Genomic DNA, 8070 nt, shown 5'->3' with positions numbered 1-8070 from the left:
GCATTACCTAGAGTACAGGGCTGCAGCATCCCTCCGAGGCCCCCGGTCCCGTCACACCACTCTCAGTCCCACGGAAGTCCAGTAACGGTTCCAATAGATGGGAAGTAACACGCAATATACACGGAGCAGCCGCCGTACGCAACCTCCTCTGCCTGACTGGCGCCGCAACCCCGCTCCACCCCACACAGTCATAGACACGCCCACATCAGCCAAGAACACGCCTCATCCCGGCCCACTAGGCGGTATGTATAGATAACCACGCCCACTCCGAGCAGGGTTAGCGTTACTAGTCACTCTCACACAGGTCAATGCCCGCCCCTCGGCTGTGCTCCAAACTTCAGACCACGCCCACATTCCACAAGTGCCTTGCGAACCAGCAAATCACGCCCACTATGTGTATGTGGCCACGCCCTCCTGAGCGATCTCTGGTGGTATGGTAGGGAACAGGTGGTCTGAGCGCATAGTGTGGGCTGAGAGTGGTATGGGGGGAGGGGGCACATTCCTGGCACAGCCGGGTACTCACATCGTATACAATGCCCTGCTACTGTGCGAGGGGACCGCTAATATAACGGGGCATTACCAGGTGACGGGGGGCGGGGGTCACAATACTGCCCACATGGGGCCATTTCACAGCACTGACTGGGGGGGTACGATGCTACCCTCATGGGGCCATTACACAGGAGTGACTGGGGGGGCACAATACTGCCCACATGGGGCCATTACACAGGATCGACTGGGGGGGCACAATGCGGCCCGCATGGGGGCCATTACACAGGAGTGACTGGGGGGGGGGCACAATACTTCCCACATGGGTAACTGGGGCCATTACAGCGAGCACTGACTGGGAATTGGGAAAATTGCACTGACCACTAATGTAATGGGAGTCTCTGCACTCCCTGCCTTGTCCACCATTGAGACTTAGGGCCCTGGACTGACCTCCGGTGAATCTGGGGTCTCTACACTTATCACCAATAGGCCTGTGGCCCTACACTCATCACCAATGGAACCAGGGGCCCTAAACTGATCACCAATATACCTGTGGCCCTACACTGATCACCAATGTAACTGGGGCCTCATAGTGATAACCAATATAACTGGGGGCCCTATACTTACAACCAATGTAAATGGAGGCCTCACAGTAAGTACCAATATAATTGAGGGCCCTGAAATTTCCACTAGTGTAAGGGGTTGGATTCTACTAATGTAACCAATGGCTCTACAGTGATCACCAGCATAATGGGACCCCACACGGTCTCCTTGTGTAATGGTGGTGGAGGTTGGGGGTACAAATGACCTCCAATGTTACTAAGAAAGCTATAGTGACTGCCAATATAACTGTGGACCCTACACTGACCCCATTTTCATAGGGGCAATATACTCCCAGTGTGACCAGAGGCAACACAGATAGCCAGCATGATGTGACAAACAGTAATGATAGGATATTTCTCAATATTGCTTTTCTGGTTATTTCTTTTCATGCCATAATTAATCAAAAAAATAATTGTTATATAGAAAAGAGGCAATATTTGAAATATTCCACCCCTCGTTGTAGCCTCTGCTAAAGACCCTCATCAGCCTTTTATGTATTGAAGATGGTGCAGATCCCTGCAAACGTTCCATGTCAGATTCTTATAGGGCACAGAACGGTTTTGTTCAATATGGCCCTAGCAGAGTGTTCAAGCAGAAATTTTTTTTACCATTGGACTTTTTTTATAGCTTGGACCTCACACTTATGCACTGACCTACTGTTAGAATGTCATATGTCTATTACATATTATTTCTGCAGGGAATTATGTTGATTTTGCCCCTCCCTGTAGTGTCTTGAATAGGCTTGTTACAAATAAGGGTTGGTACAGTTTAATAGTTGACAACACATAATAATAACAGTTTAAAAATTCTAATGACATAAATCAGCTAAACAATGCAGATAAACAAACCAGAATGTCAGTCATTTGTATGGCTGAACGCGCCCAGATTTTGAAATAGGTTTGCTTGTCTCATCTAATTTTTTTATGTATGTCATAAATCTAGTTTTATGTAATATATCTAGTTTTTTTGTGTATGTATTTATGAACAGAGCACTGAGAAACATTTATATTGCGTATTTCTATTGATCATATGCAATACATACTTACAAATGATCTTCCAAGCTTTAAATAGGAGGAACCAGTCAAGTGAGATATTTTGAAAGCCTCAGTTTGTAGTAGAAATTTATCACCACTGGTTGGAGCTTGAGGTCCATGTTGAAGCAAACGTCTCTGTATATTGACTGTGCGTGTGGGGTGGCTTAGATGACTTATGGTGTCCATAGGAAGATGAATACCAATTTTAAGTGAAACTTTTGCCAAAATTTCTTTGATCTACCACTAGGTTTAAAATGTTATCTTCTTGATCTTGCTTACATTACCCACAACTTTTACAACTTCATCTTTTCTTTGAAAGCCTGGGGCAAAGCAAGTAGCCCTAATCTCATAAGTAAACAATAATGGCATTAATGGCATTATCTCTGCTGATTTGGGCAACTCTGCTTTCTATGGGGTTTGCCAGAAGGAATGTGATGTCATCCTTGCCTAGGCATTATGGGTAGAAGTGTCATGGGGTAATACAGCATATAAAACTTGCTCCTTTTTTTTTCAACCATTATGAGAAGCTGCAGGGTACCTACACTGCATAAGCGGATCTTTAAAACAATTGTTAATGCATTAATTGTTTGGGCTAGAAATCCACTTTGGAGATGGTACTTTCAGGTACTGTAAGATGTGGGTAAGCATATACACTTCTAAATTCCATACAATTGTAGAAAAGGTTTCATTATTCTACATGAGTCTCACCTATATTAGTGCATTTACTTCATTGTATTTAATGTATTGGTATTTTTAGACTGTATTAGATGTAATTAAAATGAAAATCAGCTACTGAAATGACACTGACCTGTTGTATCATACAGCTAAATCAATGCAATTCTAATTATTAGCATACATTACATTTCCTGCACATGATTGAAGAATGTTTCCCTAGCTAAAACAGTTCATAATAGTTTTAAAACAAAGGTGATATCTGTTTATTAATTTAGGTTATTTACTTTCAATTATTGTTTGATTTAAAAAGCAAACATAATCAGCTATAGATATTTATTAGCAGTGTAACTTTTATCTGAACATGTTTTACATTCTAACAGTTCAATTTTCAGCCCTGTAGACTACAGATCTAGACTTATTTTTTACCTATAGATTTAATATTATTTTAATATCTAACTGTATCTTTATGTGTATTTTTACTGCTTTTCTCTGTGGCATGTAAAACCATGAAACCTTACATTTCCATTATCATCAATAAAAAAACTTGTCTCTTCAAGGGCCTCACATTAATAATTATTTATATGCACACAATCATATAGAAGTTTATTTATAAATGTATTTGTTTTCATTTGAAAATTGTTTATGCAGCAAATCTGTGTTGAGGTTCTGGGTTGTTTTCATTATTTCTGAATATTACAGGACAGGTATATTATCAATATCAGTTTCCTTCCTATAAGAAAACTACATGTCCAATGTTTCCTTGTATTGTGTATCATATATATGTGCATACACACAGCTCTCTACATATCAATGGGATGGCTACAAATAGAGACATTCTGATGAGAGGATAAAAGGTAGCCACAGGCTATAAGCCTAAGGATATATACCGTAGTTATTTGCAAAGGAAATAATGCATTTATGAGGACTAATTGAGCACATGTTTTAGGACAGCATGAGGAAGGAAAATGTCATGAGGACATAGGAAAAATTTATATGAAGCAAGTACACTCTCGAATGTCACTGAAATAAATCATTATAATTAAAGCTGAACTATGAAACAGGCAAATACTGTCATAAGGGATGTATTGTATATTCTAACTTGAAAATAATTTTTTGTGCATTTCTTCTAAATATGTGCTGTAATGCAGTGGAAACCTAGCTGTGCACAGACCAGACACTAGTTTTTTCCTTAGACAAAAGTTTGCAACTATGGTGAAAATCTGTCATTTGTACAGATATCCCCCAATTATTTAACGATTGGTCTACTAAATCTCTAAATGACCCACACTGGGTAGGAAACAGCAGAGCACCTTCTTATCACCACTTTTTAAAGAACAGAACAGTGTTGTACAGAACATGGTAAAACTTATTTTAGATCCTAGTGATTATGTTTAAATGTGTTTTATTGGCCATACGTCTCTTGGAGCACAAAGTAAAAAAGCTGAGCCATGACCATCCATCATCCTTCTACAGCATCCGGGGTTTCATGAGAGGTTCTGGGGGGACCACCACTTGGTAGAACAAGCTACATGACTCTAGCCATGTTTTTAGTTGTTTAAAAAAGTGTTAATCCAGCAACCACTGCAGAGGGGCATTCTTTAAACTGAATATCAATTTTAAAGGCTTTTTCCCCACTGACACCCAATAAATTGATTTTAGCAGAGATTCCTCAAGTCCTGAAAATTATTTTTTAAAGGTTTCACAAGGATTTCACAAGTACAGGTAGTCCCCGGGTTACATACGAGATAGGGACTGTAGGTTTGTTCTTAAGTTGAATTTGTATGTAAGCAGGAACATGTACATTATTTTAATAAATATAATTAGGACAGATGTTTGTCTCAACATATTATTAGGCAGTGTGGTGTCAGTTACACCACATTTCTTCTGCAAGTCATGTGAACCGCCCCCCATAAGCCTGGTCCTGCACAGGAAAAAGCAGAGACGCCCGTTCGTATCTAGGAGTCGTCTGTATGTCGGATGTCCTTAACTCGAGGACTACCTGTAGAAAGGTTCCTCTACAGTTACGGAAAATTGAACAGAAATTTACACTCTCATCTTCAACCCTGCTGTGGCACACAAGGACTTCCACCACTCATTTGTTTGTCGTAAAATGTTGGTTGTTATAATGTTATAAAGTGATAATGTTATCACTTTCATTTTAATAACTATGTATGTAAACTGTATATGATATACAACACTGCCTAAATAAAAATGATTGGAGAGTACACTGTTATAATAATTATAGAAAGCAGAGGCAGAGGCTTAATTATCAGATGTTTGTGTATGGGTATATGAATTACCTTTGAGATCATAACTGGCTGTAACCCATTATGCAGGTAAAATACTGTATCTGCCAAAGTTGTGACCATCTAAACACAAAGACTGCAGTACAAAGTATTTGACTTCTTTTGGCTTTGGCTTCTCTATGCTCATAATGGAGCAAGGACAGGTAAAAATGATGTTGAGGTATAGTGTACCTAATAGGAACTTTTAAATTTACTTTACTGGCCTTTATAACTATCTTTTCATAGCTACAGTTTGCAGAAAAGGAAACTAATGACACTACTGCAGAAGCATCCAGCCTAATGGCTGCACCATTGCATTGTTTGGTGTAATTCATTATCAAAAAACTCCAAAGCAAATTGATAATCTGTATTATAAAACATTTTTGTTCTTATATTAAGAGATTTTAGAAGTAGACATAGGTAGACCTTCTATTAACAATGACATCTTATGACAGACATGCTTCTAGTCATTCAGATCACTATACCAATCTTCTCTTTTATGCAGCTGGTCAAAAAATGTGGGATGCAAACAGTGAAAGAAAAATAAATTATATCCCAGGTTTTATTAGTTTATATATCAGACATGACAGGTATTACTTTCAATGCATTTTTCATGTGGCAAGATAAATACACATTACATTTACGTAATCTTTTCACTTCCTTTGAAGTTTGTGGATGTATTCTCTTCGTAATAGTTTGGTAGCCTGGGGTATTAGATTGTGATCTGCTGCTGGTATTTTTGTAAAAAATTGTGTTACTCAATCCCATGGGAGACAGATCTCAAGGATCGCAGCTTCAGCGCTTTTCATTAATAAGAGTACTAATACTGTTTCGTACACTAGTGCAAAGTCTCCAAACACATCATTTTACAATTTGTCAGTCAACAGTAAAATTGTTAATAAGGAAGCTTTTATATCATGTTTACCTTCTCATGGCATTGTAATTCCTAAATTAAAGAATGCAAACAGTGCAATAAAAACCAGTGTGGTATGATTTAAGGTCGTTTAATTGGAAGCCGCACCGTTTATCATATGGACAAACTTGGCATGACCTGAGAAGACATTTAGTTGGCAGTGATAAATAAGATTTGTGAGACAGGGAATGTGTAAAGTAGCAATGACACCATACAATGTGCAGAAGCACATATCACACAATCAGATTACACATATCAGTTTTTTTTACAGCAGGAAAAAGGAGGTATAATTATTGATTGGTATCTGTATACTAATACATAATATGCTATGCTGTTTGCCATATTGTTTTGCTTTAATTTTCTAAAGTACTGTTTCTCAACCAGGGTTCCTCCAAAGGTTGCTAGGGGTTATATGAGCAATTTGTGCCTCTCAGATTAGTTTACCTGATTATCTATTTGGCTTTCTCTTTGGCTATATCCTTGGCTATCTGTAAAGTTGGCATTCTTCCCTCTGACCCCCACATTACTGTACTGTACGTATATATTGACTATAGCAGGGGTTCCTTAAGACCTGAAAATTATTTCAAGGGTTCCTTATGTAAAAAGTTTGAGAGACAATATTCTAGAGAATGTCAGTAAAGGAGATTAAGGGTGCACACCTAGCAAACCTAAATATGACATTGAAGGGGGCAGTTTCAAATCAAATCTATTGAATTATTATTTTATTACACGTTAAACGTTAAACTGTTTTATATCTGTTTATTACAAATTTAATATTAATTTTACAAATCAGCATCTATCACAGGGAACCATTATAAAACAGCCAGAGAACTATAGGTATTCTAAAGAGGACACAGGAGTGGTTTCCTTTTAGACATTCTGTTTCTGATTGAAACTACATGTGGAATTATATGGGAGAAGAAAGAAAGACAGATAGCTGCTCCTACACAGCAGGAGGAACATAAAAATATTTAAACCCCTACCACTGTGACATGTCTACACACTACACACAATTACATGCAGATTTGTACACAGAGTTTCCTCATTAGCTATATGGTATGCTGGTCCTATAAGGCTTGTACTATTTTCTTGTTACATAAATATTAGACATGGGCGGCACCATTTCTGTATAGTATAGTGGTATTGCATTCAAGCAAATGTACACACAAATGTGCACCCCTCCCTACACTTCAGAAACATCACATGTTTTACCACTACAATTTTACACCGCCCCCCACCCCACAGGATTGCATTAAAGGATTAGGATTATATTTAGCTTGGATGGTGCAGATTCTGCTTAATATCCATGTAACAAGAAGAGGGTAAGGAGAAACTGGAAACCCTGAAGAGAATCACCAAAGCTCCACCTGCTGACTGATATGAGAAGACAAAACAAACTTCATATTGATCTGATAGAACTAAGTTTTTTTAATGGAACAAAAGTAAATCTGATCTGAACTTTTTTTAAACAATAGACCATATAAAATTATTTAAAATCACAAAAAGTTCCCTTTAAATAGACAAATACTATTCTGAATATACGTGTTCTGGCTCCGACCATTCTAAACATTCCTACAAACCTAACTTTCTTTTCTTGGGGTACTCATAGTAATGGTGTGATGGTCCTCTGACCCAGCTATTTTCAAACAGAATATATGACAAGCTAATAGATATAAAGGCATGTGTCATTATTTTACTAAAGATAAATTTATACATACATGCACTGTATATTCAGGGGTTATGTATCTGTTGTCCATAGTAATCCTCATATGTGTGTTTCCATTTTCTAACTTGCAATGTAACATAAAAAGAGAGCTGGAATATTACAGGTATAGAATATAAAGTGATTGATCAGCTTCCCTGAGCAGGTAATGCTGGACAGGATTTTGGAGGGTCTTACAAATATACAAATACTCTTTGACCAACTACAAATTGATTGACAAAACATTCTACAATGTCTATATGTGTCTATGTCTATATGTGTTATGCAACAAATTACAAAGTCAAATGAACTGTGTTCACCCCAAGCTACAGAGAGACAGTCTGTCACACGTATCTCACTTCACTGAGGGTC

At 38.1% G+C, this 8070-nt stretch overlaps 1 protein-coding gene across 1 annotated transcript in view; it reads right to left on the bottom strand.

Moving 5' to 3' along the window:
• ARHGAP29 (Rho GTPase activating protein 29) overlaps positions 1-148 on the bottom strand; it is an 80303-nt gene extending 80155 nt beyond the window's left edge. Inside the window, exon 1 of the mRNA XM_072419852.1 lies at positions 8-148. The gene's annotated coding sequence lies outside the window, so the exon portion shown is untranslated. The remainder of the gene's footprint in view (positions 1-7) is intronic.
• Positions 149-8070: the final 7922 nt, after the last annotated feature.

This window comes from Pyxicephalus adspersus, chromosome 8 (assembly GCF_032062135.1).
Source record: "Pyxicephalus adspersus chromosome 8, UCB_Pads_2.0, whole genome shotgun sequence".
NCBI lineage: Eukaryota > Metazoa > Chordata > Amphibia > Anura > Pyxicephalidae > Pyxicephalus > Pyxicephalus adspersus.
This window is presented reverse-complemented; position numbering and strand designations above follow the sequence as displayed.